This window comes from Kryptolebias marmoratus, linkage group LG7 (assembly GCF_001649575.2).
Source record: "Kryptolebias marmoratus isolate JLee-2015 linkage group LG7, ASM164957v2, whole genome shotgun sequence".
Taxonomy (NCBI): domain Eukaryota; kingdom Metazoa; phylum Chordata; class Actinopteri; order Cyprinodontiformes; family Rivulidae; genus Kryptolebias; species Kryptolebias marmoratus.
Window position 1 is genome coordinate 12,593,506 of NC_051436.1, and position 24,205 is coordinate 12,617,710.

General features: G+C 40.9%; 2 long non-coding RNA genes across 4 annotated transcripts in view; one reads left to right on the forward strand and one right to left on the reverse strand.

The window, feature by feature from the left end:
- LOC108249744 overlaps nucleotides 1-11,474 on the forward strand; it is a 23,515-nt gene extending 12,041 nt beyond the window's left edge. The window contains exon 3 of the long non-coding RNA XR_001809233.3: nucleotides 11,071-11,474. This is a non-coding gene — a long non-coding RNA (uncharacterized LOC108249744). The remainder of the gene's footprint in view (nucleotides 1-11,070) is intronic.
- The window catches only part of LOC112449807, a 31,640-nt gene continuing 9,830 nt past the window's right edge, over nucleotides 2,396-24,205 (reverse strand). For 2 of the 3 annotated variants that reach the window (XR_005233463.1, XR_003038347.2), the window contains 2 exons: nucleotides 8,041-8,243; nucleotides 2,396-4,364 (listed from right to left, as the gene is read on the reverse strand). This is a non-coding gene — a long non-coding RNA (uncharacterized LOC112449807). Of the gene's footprint in view, nucleotides 4,365-5,925; nucleotides 6,613-8,040; nucleotides 8,244-24,205 lie in introns of those variants that run through there. The other variant, XR_005233464.1, reaches the window with a different exon arrangement.

Here is a 24,205-nt window from a genome sequence, read left to right on the forward strand (position 1 = left end):
AGTAGGAAAGGCAGGTGAAGTGTCTTGCCCAAGGACACAACGGCTGAGACGGACGGAGCAGGGAGTCCAACCTGCAACCCTCCGGTTACAGGACGAGCCCCTACCTCCTGAGTCACCTCTCAAAATCATCAAATCTAAACTGCAGTTGACTATAAACCATTCAAGATATCAAAATGCCCCTTCAGTCCAACAAAGTCCAACTTTCTGTGACACGTTTAAATATTGAACAATGTTTTTACCATGAAGTGTGTCTGAGCTACACAGCTCCAAACGAGGCCGGGTTTTCTCACTTTGTTGAAAACTTTTTGCTGTTCTTTGCAGATATCATTTATTAATGTCTGATGTACTTCTACCAAAAGGCATACCGCAGTACAACCAACTGAGCCATGCTTTTTGGTGTATGTTTTTACATTTTTTTACTGAAGCTGAATAGTTATAATGGCTCTTCAGTCCTCAGGCATTTAGACTTTATTAATTCCTATTAAACATTTTGATGAAAGATTTTAAAAAAGCTTCTTTATCTAAAACAGTAATTAGACTGAGAAAACATTAAACACTAAACAACTTAGTGCATCTGTCATCTCCATTCTTAACATACTCCCATTCTGTATTTCCTGCCTTTATTATGTCACCGTCTAAATCAACAAACACTAAATAAAAAATAAAAAAATGTGTTATTTGTATTAGACAGTTGATGCACAAGCGGGAAACAGGATACAATTACATTAATTGCAGTAATGAAGTAGATTTATTGACTAGTAAATATGAGCTAAATTTTCCACAGTACATTTTTTTTTTATCACAGAAGGATCATAAATATTGTTGCTCTGTCACATTATTGTTTTGGGTTCAGCAGTTCCACAGAGACTGAAAAAAAATCAAATTCTTTCTTGTATTTTGGGGAAAACAGTGACTGCATGAGATGCCAGCAACTTTTTTTTGTAATATTTATAGTGAATTTCCAATATGAGGTGCTGCCAGAGTTAGCTGTCATTGACCTAGCTTTTTTTTTTTTTCTTTTCCATCTTTTCTACAAAAACAAAAAATGTATTCGGCAACAGAGTTATGATTTCTGATGTCTGGACTTACATTCTACTAAAAAATCTTTTCAGTTTTTTTTCCTGTCTTTGCTAAATGTATCAAGAGTCTTCATTCTTGTTATAAAAACTATTTTAGCAGCTGTTTATGGTGATCAAAAGTCTAATTATTTTAGCTACTTGTTGTGCTTTTATCCTTTATATTGATTGAAATTTTCTAAAGATGCATCAACTCAGATGACAGCCTAGAGATGTGTCAGTAAAAAAAATCTATCTATAGTTGATGTTTTATCATAGATGAAACTACTTGGCAATGTATTGTCAAAGTTTTCTTCAGCAACACCATTAATAACAATATCGTCAAACCTGGGATGCAGGAGGAGCAGTGTGGCTTTCGTCCTGGTTATGGAACAGTGGAGCAGATCTTCACCCTTGTTGCTGTGGAGGATCATGGGAGTTTGACCTTCCATTTTGTTTGTGTTTTGTGAGTGTGGAGAATGCTTGACCATGTCCAGATGCATTACATGATCATGTTTAAGTGCTATCCAGTCCCTGTATAAGTAAAGCAAGAACTGTGTCTTTATTCACGGAACAAAGTCAATCTTATTCTCAATGTGGATTGGACTCCACCAGGGCTGTCTCTTGTCTTCAGTTGTTTTTGTGGTGTCCATGGACAGGATCTCAAGGTGCAGTCATGGAGTGGAGTGTGTCTGGTTTGCGAACCTGTGATGGACCGAGCAGTTAAGGGACAGCCAGGCACAAGTTTAAAGTTAAAATGATTGTTTCTTTATTTAACCCAACACCAAACTTGGGTAAATAATGGAATAAATGACAAAAATTGGGCCCATAAAAAGGGTCAAAGTAACAGACATCAACTCAGACTAACTAAAACAAACAGACCCCCTAAGTGAGACAAAGGGGAAACTTAAATACTGGCTGATCAGGCCACATACAAGACACAAAGGGGAAAACACACAAAAACCTAACTGAAACCAACATAGCAAAATCCCATTCCCCCCCTCTGGATGAAGAGTAGTGGTATGAACCAATTTGCAGTCTCAGTCGGCTTGCTCCACCCCTTCTCCACCTCTCTGTTCTCCTGAAGGATTGGAGCAGCCAGCACTGAAGAAACTCAAAAAACAAACAAAGGTTAAATTAAGCAGAACATAACAATGTAAACTAAAATGTGCGCACTTATTCTAGAATACAGGGTGATGTGTTGCCTACTAAACAAAACCAGTTATTCTGTAAATTAAATCCCTAGACTTAAAGAAACCCAAATATAAATGAGGTGACCTATTGTATGTCGTGCGAGTGAATGTTACCACATTTGTGTGGCTGTAACTGCAGCCATCACACAGCTATATATATTTTTTATACTCCTTATTTTGTCTTTTTTTTTTTTTTTTTTTTAACAAGAAAAGTGAACAGGGATGGAACGTAACCAAGAATAAAGCGAATCACAGAACGCAGGCAATTAAAGTCCATCGCATTGGGGCTTTTATACAGTGTCCATTTCCACCAGCTCCATTCGAAGGCATCCATTTTGATTTGCAGTAAGAAAGTCGGTTTCTCCATTTTATAAATCTCTTCCATTATTTCCATCCATTGTTTTAATTTTGGTGACTCTCGTTTTAGTCAGTTCTTTGTGATAGCTTTACGCAGGTAGGCTAAAGTTTTGCTGACACAGGAAACAACACAAAGGGACAAGTTTAAAGGGTTTATTTCCAATATGTACAAAGTGAGGCAGAGAATGGTGCTGGGGATCCCAAGGTGTCCTTACTAGAAAGAGATGATATTAGTTTCAGGGGAAAGCAAGATATACTTTTGACTTCATCTTAAGATGAAATATTGTGTCATAAGGATTATTAGAGGTTCTTATTTGTTTTATTTTCTCCTGTTTCTGTTACAAGAAAGAAGTAGGAGAGTAAGGATTAAGGTGTCTGAGGCAGCAAGAAGAGCAGCAGCAGTGGAGAGTGGGCAGGCAGGTAAGGGGCAGGTGAGTAGTTCTTTCTCTTGGAACTGAGAATGAAGGGGATCAGAGTTTCTAGGGAACACTGGCATGAGAAAGGAGAGAGCAGTCCAACTATCTTTACCTCAGAGAAGGAACACAAGGACAGGTAAGTAGCACAATCTTAGCATTTCAGCAAGGTTATATAAAAGTGTTCAACTTCGGTCACTGATCAGAAAGGTGACAGATCAGTCGGGCACCAGATGATTGTCTGATGGTCCCTACCCTACCCTTAAATAGCGAGTAAGAAGGCTCGAACAGTATGAGTTGGAACCAGGATGTGCAATCTAAAGGTTCAACCTGTCCACAGCTCCATCTGAAGACAGGAAAACTGGGAAAAGGGAAGGGGGGAAACTAGGACAGGCAGGGATCCTAACAAAGACATTAAAACACATCAAAAATATATATTGGGTTGAATAGTACAGTCTCTAATAATCAGGAACCGATCCAAGGATCAGCTATAAATAATCATCATCTACTAGACCAGAAACGACATAAATCACATCATATAAACAGTATAATCCACTGGAGAAGCAGCAAAAAAATAAAGATCGAGTTAATGCCACCATCACTTTAAGAAGTCCTGGTGTCACAGAATAACACAACAAATATAAAAACATGCTAAATAAGTTAAACTCTTATTTAAACATTTAAAAACATGTTTTCTCATTGAAGTCCCAGAATCTGAACCTGTTTGACTTGTTCTTCCACATCTAATCATCTCTCTGCATTAAGATGACAGATTTTGCTTTATTTTTTCCACAAATGTCCCTTAGACGCAAAAAGTTTTCGTTCCAGACACCATCTCCTCGCTTTCTTTAAATTTCTCTCGCTCTCCTTCTCCTCTGGTCTCCTGTGAGACTCTGTTTTTCTGTCCTCAGACACCCAAAAAGTGCACCGCGGCGACTAATTTTCACCGTGTATGTTTACACCACGCCTTATTTCCCTGCTCTCTGACAGCAGCTGTTCACAGTAAACACAGAGATGTCACTTACCCTACCATTTCCCCCCCTTGTGTTTCTTCCATGGTAATTATATGTATCAGTTATTTTGGGGGGCTGTGAAATAACTACACAGAGCTCGCCGCTCCTCGGGAAATTGTGGCAGCGCTCCCTCCTCCCTGGAGTGGCGTCTATGGAGGTTGGGAAAGTTGAATGCACAGCACACAGCAGACTTGGGTAGGGAGAATATCTGCTGTATAAGTGACTGGCCTCAAATGAAATGAAAGTGGTTATATTCTGGACAGTTCTTGCTTTCGGAATCCCACCGACACCAACAAGCTCCTGAGGTCCAGTCGCGATAAAGATGGGGGTGAGCTTCAAGGAAAACACACACACAAAAAAGACAAAACCAGTCAAATATTTTACACTCTGAAGTTTTGCTGCTTCAACATGGCTTACTTGGCGTTGACTGAGGCTGTTCTGGCAACACTTCATTGAAAACTAGCGCCCCCAAAATTTGCTAAAAGCGACTCTAGTCTGCCTAAAATAACATGTGACCACAGAAGTCTTTGTAAATAACCATGTAACTCCAAATTAATGGTGACGTAAAGGTTTATAGATCCCAGCTCATATGAGTCGCTACAAACCTTGTGAGGTTGGAGTTGTTTTAAGATGGCGGCAATGAATTCCTTTTTCTCTTTAGCGTCGCTCAGATTAGCTATCTGTTGATCAATCCGGTCAGAATTCAACTGAGGCTTGCTTAAACAGGCATTCAGTGTATTATTGTTTATAACCTTTCCACGTAACCTTCCTTCCAAAGATCTGAGCTCCACTTTTAACAGCATGAAACGGCATTAAATAGTTTTCTGTTGAGGGAAAGAAAACAAGGTCTGATTTCTGCAGTGATGCTGACTGCGTGAAGACAAACAGGACGTCCGAACATCAGTATTACCCCCATTAATGTCAGTGCAAGTGACTGACATGATCCGACTAAATCCACTCTTTTTTTTCCCCTCTCCTGGTGACTGATGTGTAGTCGTCCAGAATTCATCCCAAACTCATCGCCATCGTCTGCTGCTGCTGCTGTTGCTTCTCACACACACCCACACGGTTGAACGGCGTGTCGAGCACACACCCCCTCCAAAAAACTGAACTTATTTCATGGCAGAGCAGAGGCCCATCTGTGTGGCGCAGCCGGCTGCCGCCGCCGCAGTGAGCGCCGGCACGATGGATGGCGGTGTGAGCGGCTGGAACAGTGGAACTGTGCTCCACCGGAGGAGGAATTGATTAAGTTCACTTGGATAGCTGCGTGGCTCCTCGCCGGAGCAGTGGGAGACATCTGATGGAACCATGATCGGGATGAGCTGGCAAGGAGGAGCTTTCTGTGGGGAGCGTGCTGCTGGAGGGACAGATGGGTGCAGATTGAAAGACGGATACGATTTTGCTGTCTGTACTTTTGGAATGTTTGGTTTTAATTAACATATCAAAACAGTTGCAGTCGTGCTGATTTTCTCTCGACACGAACTTCAACTTGTTTCCCCCGTTTCATCGACGGATAAAAAAAAAGAAAAAAAAGACTGCTTTCTTGCCGCTTGAACAGAAGTGGCTCCAGCACTATTCAGTTTAACAAAATTCGCACTTTCTACCCTTCAGCTCTCCGTTAATCCTGATTGCAAACAAACAAAAATAAAACCAGGAAACAATCTCAAATTCCAGCAAGTGTCCAGGGTTTTTATTAAAGAGCTCTTTTTGTGAGAAGCTACTAAAGCTGAACTCAGGTCTTCCTACAGTCTGTTTAGGTTAACATAACATCAAGAGACCTTCTAGATCAGGGGTGGGCAATCCTGGTCCTCGAGGGCCACTATCCTGCAAGTTTTACTTCTTTCCTTGGTCCAACACACCTGATTCAATCATTTAATTACCTCTTCATGTTCTGCAGAAGCCTGTTAATCACCCATTGATTCAAATCAGGTGTGTTGGAGCAGAGAAACAAGTAAAACCTGCAGGATGGTGGCCCTCGAGGACCAGGATTGGACACCCATGTTCTAGATCTAACCATGAAGCCAAACTGAGTAAATGCAGTTGAAGAGATTTGGTTGGACAACAAGCAAATAGTATTTATTGTACAAATGCATTTGTTGTTTTTCGTGTTCTGTAGGGATAAGAACATAGGCCTAGCATTTCCTGTGTTCCTTGTCATCATTCACTTCTTCTTCTTCTTCTTCTTTTTTTTTGACAGTTGGCAAGCAACATTAGGATGTGCATTGCCGCCATCTACTGGAATGGAGTGTAGCTCGGAATGCTAAATATATATTACACAGATTTTAAAACCTTCATCATTCACTTTTCCTCAGTTCATTTCTTGTTCACCTGCCACGCCCCTCCACACCTGTCCCCAGTTTGTAATCAGTCACCTGTGTCCACTTCCCAATCATCCTCTGCTTTTAAAACCGGTTCATCTTCGCTGTCTGGTTTTCCTCGCATCACACGACAGCGGCACTCGTTTCTTCTGAAACCGAAGCTTTCTGAACCTCAGGTCTCAGACTAGGGGGTTTTCGGATCCTCCCATCGGTTGCAAAGTGTGAAATGGCACACGAGCACCTCCGACGGCTGCAGTCAGTAGCTGTTATGCACGAGCAGATCAACAACAGTAATAATAGCAGATAGCAGAGAGCTGTTTGTGCTGCTCACACTTTTTCAACATGTAAGTAAGTAAGTAAAAATGTATTTGTATAGCACATTTCAGCAGCAAGGCATTCAAAGTGCTTTACATCATAAAAACATCAGTCAAAAAACATCATTACAATCATCCAAAAAAAAAAAAAATCCTCGAGCAGATACACTTGATAATCATAAGGAGATGGTCAATATGTAATAAGATATTTTGTTCAGAGCAATTGAATTTGTTTGCAGACTATTAATCAAAGGCAGCTCTAAACAGGTGAGTTTTCAGCCTTGATGTAGCAGCAACCCAACCTCTCTGTCGGTCCAAACAAACCTTGTCGTCACCATTTTTTTCTTTTTTGGAACTGTTTCCGTGCTCCAGACTGCCTGAGCGCCTCATTGAAAGCCTGGCAGCAGTGTTGCCAGGTATACAGTAATTATGACTTTTTAAGATGGTTTTAGGGTCAAGTCCCGCTCCTTTTTCTGTGTTCGCCAATCACAACTAATCCTACAACCTCCCCCTCCAGTTAAAACGCAATTCTTTTAAAGCGACAGGATGGCACGGAAACTACAGCAGATTCAACGAGCCACCGTATCCTAACGTGCTTTTTTTTTTTTGCTTTTTTATTGATTTGCTCAATAAACATTGGAAAAACACTAACGTTTGCAGAGATTTTTCTTGTGTAAACAGGGCCTAAGGCGCCCGGGGAGCAGCTGAAGGCTTAAGGGTCCACAGTGGGGCTAATGAGGGGGGAAGCCTCACCTTCCCCACTCAAGCTTTAGTGTCTGCCTGTGGATTCAAACCTACAACCTCCCACTCAGAGGCCCACCTCTTGGCCACCCCTCATATGTACCCAATGAACCTTCAAGCCTACCATGCCTCTGTCTGTTGCTAGAAGGCATCAGATGTGATTACAATAAAGACATGTCTGCATAAAAGTGTTATATTACAATTTTACCATGAATAATGTGAACGCACATGTCACATCACCAATATAGAGTTTAAATTTATTAAATTAATACATTTTTTACTACTGCTACAGGCTTTTTGAAATTAATTTGAGGGGGGTTTTTTGTATAAGGCTGAAATAAACCAGATTTTTTTTAAAATCTGAATTCTAGAAACTTAAGATAAAAAAAGGGTGCTAAAATCCCTGTCACCACTCAGTCAGAATGATGTATTTCAAAGAGTCACACTCACACTATGTGTCAGCCCATACATTGTAATCAGACGTTTCTAATTTCTATTCATATTCAGAGTGATGTGCGATGACCCATTTTTCCGACAAGGATCATTAAAGTTACATCTAATCTTAATAAATTGTTCAGCTCCTAATAGAAATCTGAGGACGGGGACTTAAAGATGGAAAATAGAGCAAATACTCACAGGCTGCCTGCAAAGAATCCTTGAACTGAAGTCAAGCACCTCACGAGTCTGTGTCGTAGATGGAGAATGGCTTTCCGTCTCTGACTTTATCTCCTTTACTGTCTGCTGTTTTTGTGCGGTTTGATTGAAGGCGGCGGCGTTTCGGGAGCTGAGCGTGACGGCGGCAGATGTGTCACGCAGACTTTCACTACTTCCACTGCGGACTGAAAGACAACTTTTAATAAACACACTGGGAACAGTAGAAGTGCAGCTATTTTTTTTTTTTTTTACAATCTTTATTTTCCATTTCAGCCAGTATTCAGCACCTCTTCTCTCCTCCACATAAAGTTGTTTTCATTGTTTTTATCCCCAAAGCTTTAAAGATGTTCTTTTGTTTGAAGTGAGGTCTTGTGGACAGGTTAAGAACCGCTAGAAAAAATTGCATTTTCCTCAAAAATGCAGTGTGAACGCTGAGTGCCGAATGACTGCTGAAATCGACTGAAGAAGCTGAAGCTGAGATGTTAAAGCTAAAAAAGCAGAACCCTGACTAAAAGCTAAAAAGAGCAAAATTCTAGCTACAAGTAGCTAAATGCTAGATAAATGCAGCAAGATGTTACCTAAAAGCTTAAAGTAGCAAAATGCTGGTGTAGATTCTCAGTCATCCAGGCCATGGTAAATTCAAACAAGGTTAAAAAACAAAAACAACTGGACTTCTATTCTGTAACGGTCTTAAACGTCTTCAACTACAGAATAGAAGTCCAGTTGTTTTTGTTTTTTAACCTTTTTTGAATTCAAGTAGCAAAAGAACATCTAAAGGTAACAAAAGTCAAACTAAAAGTTAAAAGTGCCAAAATGTTAGCTAAAAGCCAAAAGTAGTATAGGGCTGGCAAAAAAAAGGTTCTTCAAACAGTCTTGAACTTTAATTCTGACTGGACTGAAAAGGTAACGGCTAATCTGAACAGAGCCAAGACCAAAGTGGAGTGTTGCTGTTTTAAAACAACTTGGAGTTGCAACATTATGCAGATTTTCATTTGGAATCACACTGAAGTCCCAGTGAAATTCGGGTTGAAATTTGATGAGACGTTGCAGAGATACTGACAAAAAGGTTGCAGCTCTAGCTTTCTAGAATGATAAAAACTAAATTGAGATGGGTTCCAAGCAACTACCCCTTAAACATGTTTTCAGTGAGTAACATTTCTTTTAGCTATAAACAAAAGCATACGCTTTGAAGCAAAACTTACAACGGATTCAAGTTGGACACCTTACCTAAGCCGTTGATCAAAGAAATGCTGTTTTCTTTTTCTAGAGGTTGGATTTGACATGTTTTTCTTGTATGTGTGTAGAAACCGAGCCTCTCAGAGTGGGGCTTAAGGGAAGACAAAGGGGGTCAGTGTGCGTGACATAAAGCAATGGACCGGTGGCCTTCCACTGACAGCAAAGATAGCACACAGACACCTGTGGGATCATCACTTCTCTGGGTGGTATTCGTGTGTGCATCTTTGTGTGGGCTTGTGTGATTGTCTGAATGCAAAGTGCTGCACAGGTCACAGCCAATGTATTGCACAGGAAGGTCCCATTGTCCTGCTTACCGCTGCAATTGCAGGTGGATTAGTGCAACTGAATTAGGAGGACGAAAACAGAAGCTTATTAGTATGAACCTATTACCTCATTTACACTTGAGGAGAGGAAGACATATTCACGTAAATGTTGTTGCTTCAACAAGCATGTCATTCTGAAATGATAGACGATTTCCAGAATGGTCAGGACATCATTTCGAATAAATTAAACCAAAATCAGAATAATCACATTCAACTCGTTGTTTTTGATTTCAGGATATCAGTCTCCATCAACAAAGTCTACATGTCAGTATGCCAACAATAGACATGAAAGAGTTTCTGGTCCAAAAAGGATTGATTGCTAACATTTGAGTGGACTTTGGTTGTGTGCTGACAATTACATGTGTTTGTAAGGCATACTGAGAGATGTAGCTGTAGAAAAATAATGTCACATTACATCTTTATATGTATAATACTGTAGCACATACATTAGCATGTTCATAGGGGGACTGTAAAAGCCTGGATGAGGACTTTGTGAGGTTGTGCAGGTCTAACCATCTGCAGCTGAACACCTTCAAGACCAAGGGTGGTGGACTTCCAATGAAACAAGCCTAACCTACAGCCCATGTGCATTAAGAGGTGTTGATGTGGAGTCTGTTAGGACCTATGAATACCTGGGTCTGCCTCTGGATGACAAACTGGACTGCTCTGTGAACATAGAGACACTCAACAGAAAAGGACAGAGCCACCTGTACTTTCTGAAGAAACAGGGGTCCATTACCGTCTCCATTAAACTGCACCAGATGTGGAGACCAGTGTCTTTCCGTCTCCAGGTTGTCACAGATTTATAGGTCATGCTCATAAATTTCATGCCATGGTGACCTGATCAGCACATCTGGTCAGTCTAAAGGTTTTCTCAGCTCCCGGTGGGCTGATACATTCAACAGTCTCTGGAGATCAACATCTGCGTAGTAACATGGACAGTGCTCGGTTGAGAAAACGGCAACAAACTAAATAAACTTTTTGTCCCTGAAAACTTTTTGATTGGACAGGTAGCCTCACCCCTTCATCTTCCTACTACATCAAAAAAAAAAGATTTGGGACACCAATGTGAAAACACAGGGACAGGACTAAGGAGTGAATGGGGATTTGGCCAAACTTTTGGTTTGTCATCTGGTTATTGACTAGAAAACTGTCACCTCCAGAGGCTAAGGTAACAGAATATGTTCAACTGTGTTCCAGATTGTTAGGACTCCAACTTTATTGACTTTATTCACTCTCACATTGTTGATCAGCCTCGTCCCCAGACAAAATCCGAAGCTGGTCTCTGTGAAACGCTCTGACAAAGCCCACACTACCTGCCTCGCATCAAACATCAAACTGTCAAAGTCACCAACTGTCTGCTCCAACATTTAAGGACATTCCAGCAGTGTCTTCTTTCCTGACTAATGAAAAGTTTCACCACAGCTGTGTGCTTTTTGTTCTTGCTCCACAGACACTGCAAACAGTCGGCACCAATCTGCAGAGGAGACGGAAATGAGGTTTTCATTACATGCAGTGGCTGGTGTCCATGGCAACAACACATCATCGGATCCCGGCGAAGTGTAGTGGGAGCTACAAACCAAAATACACAAAGTTTAGATGCATATCTTTTTGACATGCAAGCCCACAATGTTTTTATCGTCTCCACCTCCGTGCCCATTCTGCAGAATGCATTTGACAAATGATCTCAGCTCAGACAGGAAGCAGAATACAAGAACCCCAAATACAAAAAGCATGGTGGGAATGGTCATTATCCAGGCAGCATTTCACATTACAGAAGTCATCTATACCAGTGGTTCTCAAACTTTTTATAACAAGTACCATCTCAAAAAAAAAAAAAACCAGCTCACCCTCACAGAAAAACAATATGAATCTACTTTTTTTTTTTTTTGCTTGTGATGCCTTGTGAAAAACCATGTGACCACATGAACATGTGGAAAACAGTCCGAAATCACAATGGAAACATCAGTCAACAGGGAAAAATAATATGCTAGGTTATACAGCTCGGTAGTGCTGTGTTACATTATGTAGTGTCACGAAAGGTGGAGGTACTGTAGCTCTAAAAGGTTTTACAAAAAAAAACAATTTTCTTCCCCACAGTGATGGGTTGGTCAACTAGAAACTCTCTGGAGTTTCCTCTAAAGTGTGTTGTTTAGCCGTGTTAGCTTTCAGAGCTAGCTGGGTGAACTTGGTGTATTCAGCTGAGTGTTTGGATTCTAAATGTTTAATTGAATTGGTCGTACGGACTCTATCACTGTTGCCCCAAGTAACACTTAAATTTTGTCCTTTGAAAATCTTTCATTCAACAGACATGTTAGCATGTTACGTCACAACATTGTACCACATCCATATTATGGTATGACTAACATAAAATAGTGGACAGTAGAGCAACAACGAAGATTTGAGAGCAGAGTGTAGTCAGAACCCATCAATGAAAAATGCCTGACCCAATCTGATACTTGATATATCAGGATGTCCCTACTGAGGTCATTATTCTGAAAATAAATAAATAAATTACAGCTTTCACTGCAATGTCTTCTTGTATGCTTATAGGATGTCTTGCTCTTTCTACACACACAGACACACAGAGATTAGGACATTGTATTGACTTCCATTCTTTTCTGTAGCCTAACCTTAAACTTAACTATTACCAATACACACTTAACTCTAACCCTAACCCAAAAATAAAGTTCCATCATATTAAGGCTAGACTTTGGTCCCCATAAGGAATACGGGTCCTGACAAGGTAGGTGATTATACCAAAAAAGGTCCTAAGAAGGTAACAGCTCCAAGTGCACACACACACACACACACACACACCCCATACACACATTTATCAACCAAAAAGAGAAACCAATCTCTCCGAAGTAAATTCTTACTGTCGGGTGTTGGCTGGGTGTAATAAATCCAACCAGGCCAGCACCAGCAACAGGAGATGGGAGCCAAGAGGCAATCTGTGGCCGGAAAAAAAAACAAAAAACAAAGAAATAACGGAGCATTTTTCTTAGACGCTCATAAACTACGACGGTCAGTCTGCCACACTAATCCACGGACCACCAAGCTCTCGCCTCACCACTTGATGGGTTGACATCACCCTCGATCATGTGTAAACTATGGAGACGGAAGGGGGCCGTCATTTATATCCCATGATCCTCTTTGAGGCTGGAGAAAGGAAGAGCAAAGACACGGAGGCATGATAATCCGACCGCCCTCTTTAAGTCTCGCCTGTGTTTGTTCTGCTGTTGAATGTTGAGCAGGTGAGTGTATGGCCATAAAAACTCTCTCATATCTATTTGTGTGCGGTAAGGCATATTTAGTTGTACATATTTGCACTCGTGTTCGAGGCTAATAATACAAACAGTTCATACGTTGTCTGAATGTAGACATATGAGCCCCTTTGGTCAGAGTTTTTGCTCCCTAATAGCTTGTTGGCTGTGGATTTATAGTCATGTGCGACTCCGTCTGTGTTCCCCGTCCCTTCCTTCATGGATCAATGCATTAAAGCCTGCTGCTTTGAATACCAAACAAGGCTCCGGGGTTGCACCTCCAGCGCCGCTGTGCTGAACAGATTGCATGTGGTCACTCGCTTTGCTACACCCAAATTGCCTCCCACAGAAATGCCTCTTTTTTTTTTCTTTCTTTCTTTTTTTTCCTCGGCTTGCAAAGCCCGAGAGCCAGTGTAGTGCTATTTAATAGCAGCCCCAGCCGTCCTGTGTCGCTGCAGCGCCAAAGCCTGCCGAGTCTCACTCGGTGAGCAGCGCTCCCCTTGCTCTCGCATGCAAAATTTATGACTGCAGTACACCACAAAAGAAGAGCGGGGATCCAGTTCTGTCTCACAGAACAGATGTAGGTTTTCAAATCCCATAGTTCTATATCCCAAGATGTTGTTCAGCTGTGTGACAGCAGCAGAAGCAGAGAGCGAAAAAAAAAAAAAAGGGAGAGAGGGGAAGATTAAAGTGTTCCCGTGGAACACGTGTCTATTTTCATCCTTCTCTACAGAGTATAAGAGCCTCTGTCTTATTACAGTTAAAAGAAGGAGCAGACTCCTCTAAGCACAACTGGGCTGCCGCTCGTCTCTGAGCACCCCAGAGAAGGCTCCTCCGCGCACACACCTACACTGAGAACGAGTGGGTTCAGGGCCCGTCGTTCTGGAGCCGACTGCTAAGAAAACAGTAAGCCCCGCTCACAAGTTTGGAGAAGAATGGGGAAAGTTTGATTGTTACGCCGCCGCTTTTCTTCCCAACAGGTAACCACAAGCAAAGCAGAAGCAGCAAACGATGTCTAATATAAAGGCACGAAAGTGGTGTTGTTCACTTGGAGAGATCCATCACCTAGACTTACCAGGTCTAGGTTCTCTTTTTTTTTTCTCTCTTCAATAAGACCTCTGATATCAGTAAAAAACAAGCCGCCTGCTTTAGAGTACAGTATTTTAGTCAGATTGCGAGCTATAAAAGCAAGAACCTTCATTTTAGCTCAATATCTGTAGAAATGATTGAGTTGTAACCATTTTTGTGTTTTTATAGTTTGTTTTACAACTGGTAATTTTGCATCACCTAGTTATTTACATCAAACTATATGGTTCTTTGTTAACGGAAATAGCAGCAGCAGCCAGTTATAGCACTTCCATTACGTTCTGGGACACTTCTAGCAGGAATATCATACAACTTACTCAAGTTTTTGAATATTGGGCTGCAGCAGATGAAGTGAAGACAAGGTTGAGGCTGAAAATTGCAAATGCAGCTGAGGTGTCATGATTATCAGTGGTTCTGTCACAGTGACCCAGAGAAAAGGCGCTTGGAGTCAGAATGTCTGCCATTGGTCGTTTTCGGTCATTCGTGCTCAGTTTAGCTGGTTTTCAAAGGGTTGGACCTAAAAGTGAATAAAAAAAGCAGCTGACTAGACTTCAGCCTACAGAAAAAGTAAAGGATAGTTGGAAAACATTCCAGGTTACCCCCGTCACGCAGAGAGAATGGGGCTAATCTCAAAGCAAAAGGCAGCTCCACTTTGTTCATTAACTCATCATCAGTGTGGCAGAGCTCACTTTCAACTTTCAAACTGATCAGCCCGTCATGTGGGTACTTACACCTTTCCTGATTTGGTCCATTCAGCCTTCAATTACTCACACTGTTAAAGGCTGCAAAGCCACAATGTTTTTTAGAAAAAAATGAAATTGCTGATCAGTTCTATTGTGAGCAATGCTAGTGCTATTTTTGTTTTTTGTTGATTTTTTTCTTTTCAGAAGAATCTCAGTGTTATTTAAAGCCATGACCAAGACTAATTTGAGTACTTAAAATTTTTGAAAACAAGTTTGAAGAAGCTGTTTGCTCATTACTGCCAACCTAATTAAGGATCTCTTTGTTTCCGGTATTAGTTGTGATGTAAAGACAGTAAGTATAATTACAGCTCAGACATGTGTCGCTTGTGAAATCCTCCAAAAACTAAAGACTCGGGGAAAACAAAGGAAATTAAATGGTAAATTAAACTTTTGTAGTTCATTTTATGTTACTTACACTGACCAACATGTTTTCATACTTGTACAACCAGATGGGATGATGGACTGGAGCTACGGCTACAACCACCACTGCTCAAGATGGCTGCTGCAGGTAAGCCACGTTAGAAATTGCAGAAAAAGGCCGTAACTCAGCCAGTTTTACAGATATTGAGCTAAAATTTGCTGTGGTAGTAGCTGTAACTGATCCCAAACTCATACTATGAACGCTAAAAGATTGATCAACAATTTCATTTTAAAAATTTAACATTAACTATTTGCAGTTAACTGTCTGTTAGCTAAATAATTCATGGACCACTGAACAGTTTTTATTGAAATTTTCGGGAAATAATTATTGGATGTAGATCAACAACTGATCATCTGGTGGAGTCAAGCCAATCACAGACAGACAGGTAGATAGATCCCAAAGGAAAATTCTAAATATCCAGAAACATCATGATATTGAATAACATTTTAAACTCTTTTTAAAATAAAAATAATAACACATTTAAAACTATAAAAAAAGTATAAAAAGTTTATCCTGAACTAAATAAAACTGTGCAGTTTGAATAAATTTACTCCAGTAATTTTACAGCTATAATGATATGCAATTCTGAAATGCAGGTATGCAATCAGTGTAAACAAAGCCCTTTTATCAGGATAATTTACTCAACAAATCTGAGTATAAATTCATACCAATACATCAGAATAGTTGTACGTCTCCCTCTCAAACGTCTCTGAACATAGACATTTCTTACGTTTTCTCAGACATTTTTCTGTAGGTAAATAAACGCTGGTGGTAGTTGGCATTTGTTCACAAATTTTGCTAATGAATTTTTCAATTTAACGACAGATTAATCATAGATAGAAAAACAAACTGCTGATTTAATTTTTTTTTTTTTTTTTGGCCAGACTTCATGACTTTACAGTGAATACCTTTTACACTCATTAAGAGATGCATTCCTTCAAGGAATAATAGGCCTTCAAACTGTTTCGGCAAATTTCTGAAACTAATTTTTAATTAAAAAACAATTAAATAAATAGCAGCAAAGAAAAAAAAATGTTTCAGGAAAAGAAAGTATCTGTAATTACAGCTTCATAGCAGGCTGGCTAATTCAAAGACGCCTGCAGCGAATACTGCAAACATTTCGGAAGAAACTGTAGAAAACTCGTTCTTGGATTAGTTCAGATCTTTTTTCTGTTTTGTAATTTAGGTGAATTAAGATGAGAATTTACAAAGTAATTTGCCTCATTAGCATTAATAATAATGACTTTACAAGGTCATTATGATTACAAAGAGCATCCTGAAGTCCAATCAGGACGTTGGACTGGTTTGTTTCTTTACCTTTGTTTCCTTTGGTCATTTTGACTTTGAAAATATCATTAAGGCCAATCAATTGTGCAGCTGGCCTCGAAAGGCAGGACGCCACGAACCCGGGCGCACTAATACCTGCTCATCCACCCACGTTATCACTTCTTCCTGCGGACGGCGATGAAAGGAGAAGACCAAGTGACTTTTTGAAACACAGATTAATGAGCGCGGGCTTGTCAAGAAGAGACGACACCCGACAGAGGTCCGCCATGTAATGACTGACCTTAAATCCAGTGCTATCTTTAAAAGGAAGTGTGTGTGTGTGTGTGTGTGTGTGTGTGTGTGTGTGTGTGTGTGTGTTGGCTGCCCAACAAGCCTTTTTATCAAATGGTGATGTTTTTGCGCATGTTTGTCTGGACGGATTTATTGAAACTATCAGAAAGTGATCATTGGATGGAAGTCAACAGCTGACTAACTGTGAGAGAGTCCCATTCAAGATGGCTGACGCACCACACTGACATTATAGAACATGATATTGGTTATAAATCTGTCAATTTAATAATAGTGAGCTAAACTTTTGGTGTGGTAGTAGATAGTATTTATCGCCAACTTTTACTTCAAGAGCTAACAGATCACAAGATTGGTTTTTAAAGCGTTGTCTACTGAAGCAGTTAAAGGCTGTCTGTCTGTTAGCAAAATATCTCATGAACCACTGGAACTTTCAGGGAGTAATCATTAGATGTACGTCTATGAGTGATTTCACTTTTGGAGTCAACCCGGTTCAAGGTAGCTTCCATAGCTAATGGATCTTGAAAGCACAAAAATAGTTATATACTCAGTCAATTCTACAGATATTGTGCTAAAATTTGGTCTGGTAGTAGCTGAGAGTATTTCACAGCACATTCCGAGCGCTCACAAGACTTCACGGTATCACACCAAGCATAACGTCATTTACAAGGTTAAACCGGATCAGCTATAACTTCGTCCCTTCTCATCATAAAATAATCTTAGTTTAACAGTTTGGCATAAAAAGATGCATTCCTCAAAGAAACGCTCGGTCCTCAATTTGAGATTATTTTGCGGGTATTTGTTTTTTGTTTTATAAATCATTTGTGGATGTGGTCAAACTTGTGGCTCGTTGTTTCATTGAGGACTGTAGTAATTCTGCTTCCTCGCTTTTTGTCTTTTTAAAAGGACCACTATATATGTCCATGTTAATAAGTTAATATATTTTAAAAAAAGTCCATCATTACTTTATTCTTTCCACAAACTGACAACTCCGACCAGCCTCCGAGTTTCCTCAGTCAAACCTGACAGTTTGTGTTTTGAATGTAAATGAGTCTGTCAGTCAGGAAGCCGAGGGTGTGTTCACTCCTGATTTAAACAAGAGCACTTAGACATTTGATGATTTGGTTTAAAAAATGACAAACAGAATTTAGTGAGGTGACACCTTTTGTTAACGCATGCGTTTTGACAGAACGTAGAAATGGCCGATGCAGTATCAGGGTTTGGAGCTCATTAGATTTGACTCAGCTTCATTTGAGGGTGTTTTTAATCAGGTGGTTATGACATGTTTACTGAAGAACTATAAGTAAGATAAGCTCCTACATTTAGAAGAGAAGAGGTAAGTTTCAGCTCAAAGCCAGTCCAGTACATTTAGAAGTACATTTACACGATCCGGACCAGTTTACTGGACAGGCGCTCACTATTTTTGTCTGATTCAAGTAAGTGTTTACATTGGCGGCAATGATGTCTGCTAAAAGATTTTGATATTTAACAAACACCTGTGGATGTTGTACCATTTTGCGAATCGTTGTTCACATTTGATGATTGTTCTCAGTGGGTTATTATTATTAAATTTTCAATTAGGAAAGAAAAGAAAAAAAGTCTGTAGAACTGCACTCTGATGTAGTACAAATGATTACTCCCGGGTTGTGGCCATCAGTCCGTCCATTTTCTGCCCCTTATCCGTGGTCGGGTCGCAGAGGCAGAAGGTCCAGGAGGGAAAGTCAAACATCCCTCTCTCCAGCGACACTCTACAGCGCCCCCTGGGGCATCCCAAGGTGTTCAAAGGCCAGTAAGAATATATAATCCCTCCAGAGAGTTCTGGGTCTCCTCCCAAAACATACATCCTAATCAGATGCCAAACCACCTCAGCTGACTCCTTTCGATGAGGAGGAGCAGCTCCACTCTGAGCTCTCCTCCAGATGACTGAGTTCCTCCTCTTATCGCTAAGGTTGAGTCTAAGAAGCTGACATAAAGCAACAAAATGTGGAGGGTCAGGGCTGTGACACTATTTATCACCCGCCACCATGAAAGGTGGGCACTGATGTAATTACCTGTTTGTTTGTCGGTTAGCAAAATATCAAGTGACGCAGAACACACTGTACATAACTTTGATTAAACCTTTGACATGTAAGGTGGTGGATGATGTGGATTCCTTGAAGAAATGCTAGCTTTTAAATTTACCGTGTCTTTATATGTGAAATTGTGTGATTTCTCACATGCTTTGTGTTCCCAGCCCACATGGTAAACATGAGTAAAACACGTGTTTTACATATGTCGCACAACAATTTACCACGTCCTCCCGTGTTCAAACCTATTATACCCACACATGAAGTTTATATGCGAGGGGATTTTTTTCTTTCTTTTTTTTTCAAAATGTATTAATTATTGCCATCTGTGACATTCCCCCTTTTCATTTTAAATGTAGCCAAGAATTATCTTCATAGTTTCCGGCAGGCTTCCCCAAATGGCCATTAATCTTAATTTCTGAGTTATTCAAGTCTCGCTTTCCTCTCAGAGTGATAGTTAGTATTTCCACTGGCGGAGAAAATAGCTTTTTAAGACTGCCATGATGTGGCAACAAATCACACTCTGACATCACCGAAAAAGGGGTCGAAATCAATCAGCCGCCCGACGGCCTTTGACATTCAGTAAACGTCAGCGGGTATTTATATGCATCCCTAACAGCTTGGTAAAATAACAGTCTGCAGATGACAAAAATATGACAACAATTAGACCACAGCATTAAGGGGGGGTGGGGGCGCTCACATCTGCACGGATCACTGGCTGAATCTCAGCTATGGTTGGAAAACACAAACAAGACAGTAGACAGGAAGGAGAATTGAGAAAAAAAAGGAGGAGGATGGAGGATGGAGAGGTGGGGGGGTAAGACGGAGAGGAATTATCACGCTGATGTGGTCATTTACCAGCCCACACAAACCCAAATGCCACCGTCTAAATCCAGCCTTAATTAGGCCCGCTCTGAGTGGAGAGGACAGGAGGCTGAGAGGACTAACAATATCAGTTGTGTACAATAACACGACCGCGCGGCGCGTTGTGGCGAGTGTAACAGGGTGATAAGGTCACACACGGGGACTTCATTACAGGGAAGTAGATGCAGCTTTATTTGGTCAGATCGATCCCACCGCCCTCCAGGACGTCGACATCACAAAGAAAACATCCAGAAGCCTCTTCTGTGAGCCATGTCGTCTTCATGGGAAACTGCTGCGTTTACAGCTGCAGTCAGATATTTACATCCACTCATGAGTAATAATGATTTGAACGGTTATTTTTCCAGGATCAAATGATTCTACAAAATACAACTTCAGTGATCAAACATGTACATACAACCCCATTAATATTTGGTTAAATGTCCCTTAGCAAGTCGTAAATGGTAAATGGACTGTACTTATATTGCACTTTTTGTAGCCAACCAGGCCACTCAAAACACTTAACAACACAATCTGCCTCATTTATCCATCCAAACACATTCATACAGCTAACCTGAATAAATCATTTTATAGACTGCTTTAGATCAAATTCAAACACCGATGGGGCACATCGGACACAGCGTCGGTGTCTTGCCCAGGGACACTTCGACATGTGACATACTGGTGGACTCGAATCTCCAACTATCTCAACTAACCACTGAGCCACAGCCGTAAGTTGCATCTCGACCACGCTTGGTGTATCCATTGACAAGCCTCTGGTATTACTCTGGCTGAATATTGGACCACTCTTCTCAGCAGAATTGGTAGGCATCATGTAAACTGGTTGCTTTCCTGGCACAGACCCAACTCTTAAGCAAAGTCCACAAAATCCAACAGGATTGACGTCGGGGCTTTGGTAAGGTCATTCCAGAAGCCTAATCTCAGCCTGATTTAGCCAATCAGAAAGCAGTTCTGAGGTAAAACATCGAACCACAACTGTATATATGGTTAAATGTGTCACGTTATTACAAGTTTAGGGGCAGATGAAGAGTTTCTTGCAGTTATTCATCATGTTCAGTGTATTAAATCCTCACATGGCAGAGCTGTGTTCACCCACAGTTGCAGAAATAACCCCAGCACTGTCTAAATTTAGTTTTTATTTACAAAGTTTCTGATTCATTGCTTCTTTATTCTCCCTAAAGATGGTTTTTAGATTTATAGTATTGCAAACGGATCACTGGTGAGTGTTATGTTTACTGCCCGTTTCACCCAGACGAAAGAAAAAGATAAGTTAAATGTCACTAAATACATCTGACTAATCTTTTACATCTTGCAAAACCATCATCAGTTTTCCTTTTGATTGTTCTGCTCCAGTCAGATTCGGTAAACTTCCAATATCACTCTAAGTGCCCTGGATTTACTCGCAGCTTTAAAAGACTAATTCATCATAACGTCCCCTTTCAGAGACCTGTTCACAGCGTCTGTACTGGCATGATATGCAGTACGTGCGGAGAGCGGTCCTGCACTAGCCTTCCACTCGGCCTGCCGATAGTCTCGAGGACCTTATGGAATGTAATTTCCAAGAGAAGCCCCAAGAGTCGTGGCGAGGTTGTGGGAATTGGTAAACACACAAAACAAGCCGAGTCCCCGAGGCCCTGCAGTGCCTAAGAGAAAGGGTAAGTGAGTGTGGATAACACTGCTATCAAACAATGAGACAGAGCAGTCAGCCAGAAAAGGGACCTACGCTCATTACGGCTCGAAAAAGCCCGGACCCGCATATTGGCTTACAGTTGTCTACTTATCGCTGGGAAAATTGGGGCTCTCTAAAGGAGAGTTTGGAAATGTCACTCGGCGAAATGAACTCGCATTCAGTGCTTACAGTGTTAAATGTTATCATGTGGTTTATAAAGTGCATTGTTTTCAGCGGTGTAGAGACTGTTTCAGTGTGGCGGTGCTCAGCAGAGCTGGAGCTCGTTAAAATCGAAGCTTGGATTTTACAAGATGTGTGGCCTCTAATGCTGGGATTCTTCACTTACGTCCATCAATCATCGCTTTAATAGATGCAGATGAACGGATTAAGACTAAACCGCGCCTATTTAAGTGCTGAGCCACTTGTGCAAAATAAATACCTGCTGCTCAAGCTGTTGTGAGTACTCACTGGCTTCAAAGACTAATATGCAAGTTTCAAAACCAGTTTATAGAGCTGCTACCTGTCCTTTGAAAATAGGTCACCGTGCAACTCAAACGAACCCGAGCAGAAAGGAGCAGGCTAATTGGGAATGTTCAAAAGACTTGCTTGCATTTTAATGAACATAATGAATACTAATTTAATGTTAATTGGTGATGAAGGAGTGAAAATCCTTCAGAATCATTGGGAGTCTACAGAGCCCGGTCAGTGCCAGGTGGAGGGATAAAAACACAGGTCAAGGAAATCTGCTCCCTCGGATTGGTAAACCACGCGCCGAGATTCAAAATACCTCTGGGGTGTACAAGCCTGACTGCACTGCTCTGGATATCATTATAAAAATATCATCAAAACATAAAAGGAAAAGCGTTCAGAGCGTGGTTAAGTATTCTCCTCCAAAACAAATGTAGCTTGTTTTTCTATTTGACACTGTGTGCCATTTCCTCGCCGTATGTACCTTTTCAGCACACAATGTTTGTTTTGAAACAAACCAACTGGACTTCTTGTCTGGTAGAAGACATTTTGTTCCTCATGCAGGATGCTTTTTTAAATTAAAGTTGATTGAAAAAGCTTCTCGGATAAAAGAAAGCTAAATGTCTTCAACTAACATCATAGAAGTCCAGGCCTTCTCCAACCATTAGTTTATTAGTAAGGAAGGCTTTTGTCTGCTACGACCAAAAGCCACAAGAACCACGTGAGGAATCCCACCCACCGCTGCCACCATTTTATGCGGCAGAAATGGTAAGGGAGACAGCAAGACCCGGCCTGTTGATTTTTATCAATTTATTGCGAAAAATGTGACGCATAACATCCCAGGGATGAGGCAATTTCAAGCGGCTGTTTAACCTAAGCTTGTGAGGCAATGGTTTTTTAAACAAACTTATGAAGTGTCTTCAAAAGGTGGACGTTCTTCTGGGTCCTAATAATTGCAGCAGCGATGTACTGATCAAAGAAATGATTTTACAGAAATAAGTTATTCTTGAACAGTGAGAGTTTATTCAAAATAACAGAGTCTGTGCCGAATCGAGATTTCTGGGCCAATCGGGGAAATCCCCCTCTTCTTCTGGGGCTGCTTCTTTTTATAAACGTTTACCACACCCAGCTGTAGAATAAAACACACACATCCCACTGGGACAATTTCCTTTATGGTGATAAGCTGAGGTCCTGAGACATGCAGCTGAGGACACCTCCATACACGTCCTACCTACAGTTGTTTTCAGCGATGCAACCTCAGAGGCCACAATCCACTTCCTGAAAAGGGATTTTACCCAAAAGCAATGTCTCAACTTATCTCAGGCCCCATCGCAGCTCAGCACAGTCCAGATACCTCACTTCTAAGATAAAAAGACGAGGCGACCGGCAGTTTTCGTCTGTGCTGGAAGGACGAATCACTCGGAGGGAAGCGAGACCCAACATCAAACTATGAATAGACACACTCTACATCTGATGATCCTGTTAGGGCAAGTGAGGGCATCTCAAAAGACCTGCCACTGAATTTTACTGTCTTAATACTTAGTTTAAAACTTTTAGGAGTCACACAAATTTAGGTGGCGACAAGATCGGGAACAAGCTTAGAAAAAACTGAAAAAATAACTATAGTCGGTGCGGTTTACAACACAGAAAACAACAGTGGAAATGTAAAAATAAAAGGCTGCTACATTATTATACCTGCATACGTCAAGCCCACATGCCAAAACCAAAGTTTTTAAATTTGCACTTACGTGCCGAAGCTGTGGTGTAAAACGGTTATTTCACAATATTTTTTAATTTTTGGCAGCACAATTCACAGTGTTTATTTTAAGCTAAATTGCACAGACAGATCTGGAATGGTGATACTTCTTAAAAAAAATCTTTAATATTCCGAACTTGAAGTTGTTCAGTGAGACATTTTTGCACATGAAAAACGTTTTTAGTCCCAACTCACGTCTTCACGTAATTATGAGGTCATTACTCTGTTCAAGCGTCTTTCCCAAACCCGATGAAACTTTGGGATGAACTAGGTAGGTAGTTGAAAATAGGGACTTCTTTATGCAGTAAACAAAAAAAAAAAGCTAATCCCCATAAGACAATAAATGTGAAGCTCCGTGTAGCGACAGTTCTGATTCAGGGCTCCTCAGATAAAGCCCATGCATTTATTCCGTCTGCGACAATTACTTTAAAGTTACAGATTTAACTCGAAGGGCCACTGCAGCTCCCTTAATTAGATCCCTGCAGCCCTGTGTTTGGATTGAGGGAGACAATGGAGCCAACGCAGAGAAAAGGGGAAAAAAAAAACAGAGCGCAAAGTTTCCCCACTGACATTTTGTCTCAGCGTTTAATAAGAGCCCGCTCTGACCGTCAGAGGCCATCCCATAACTGAGAGGTCGTGCGCTCGACCCTTCTTTTCTC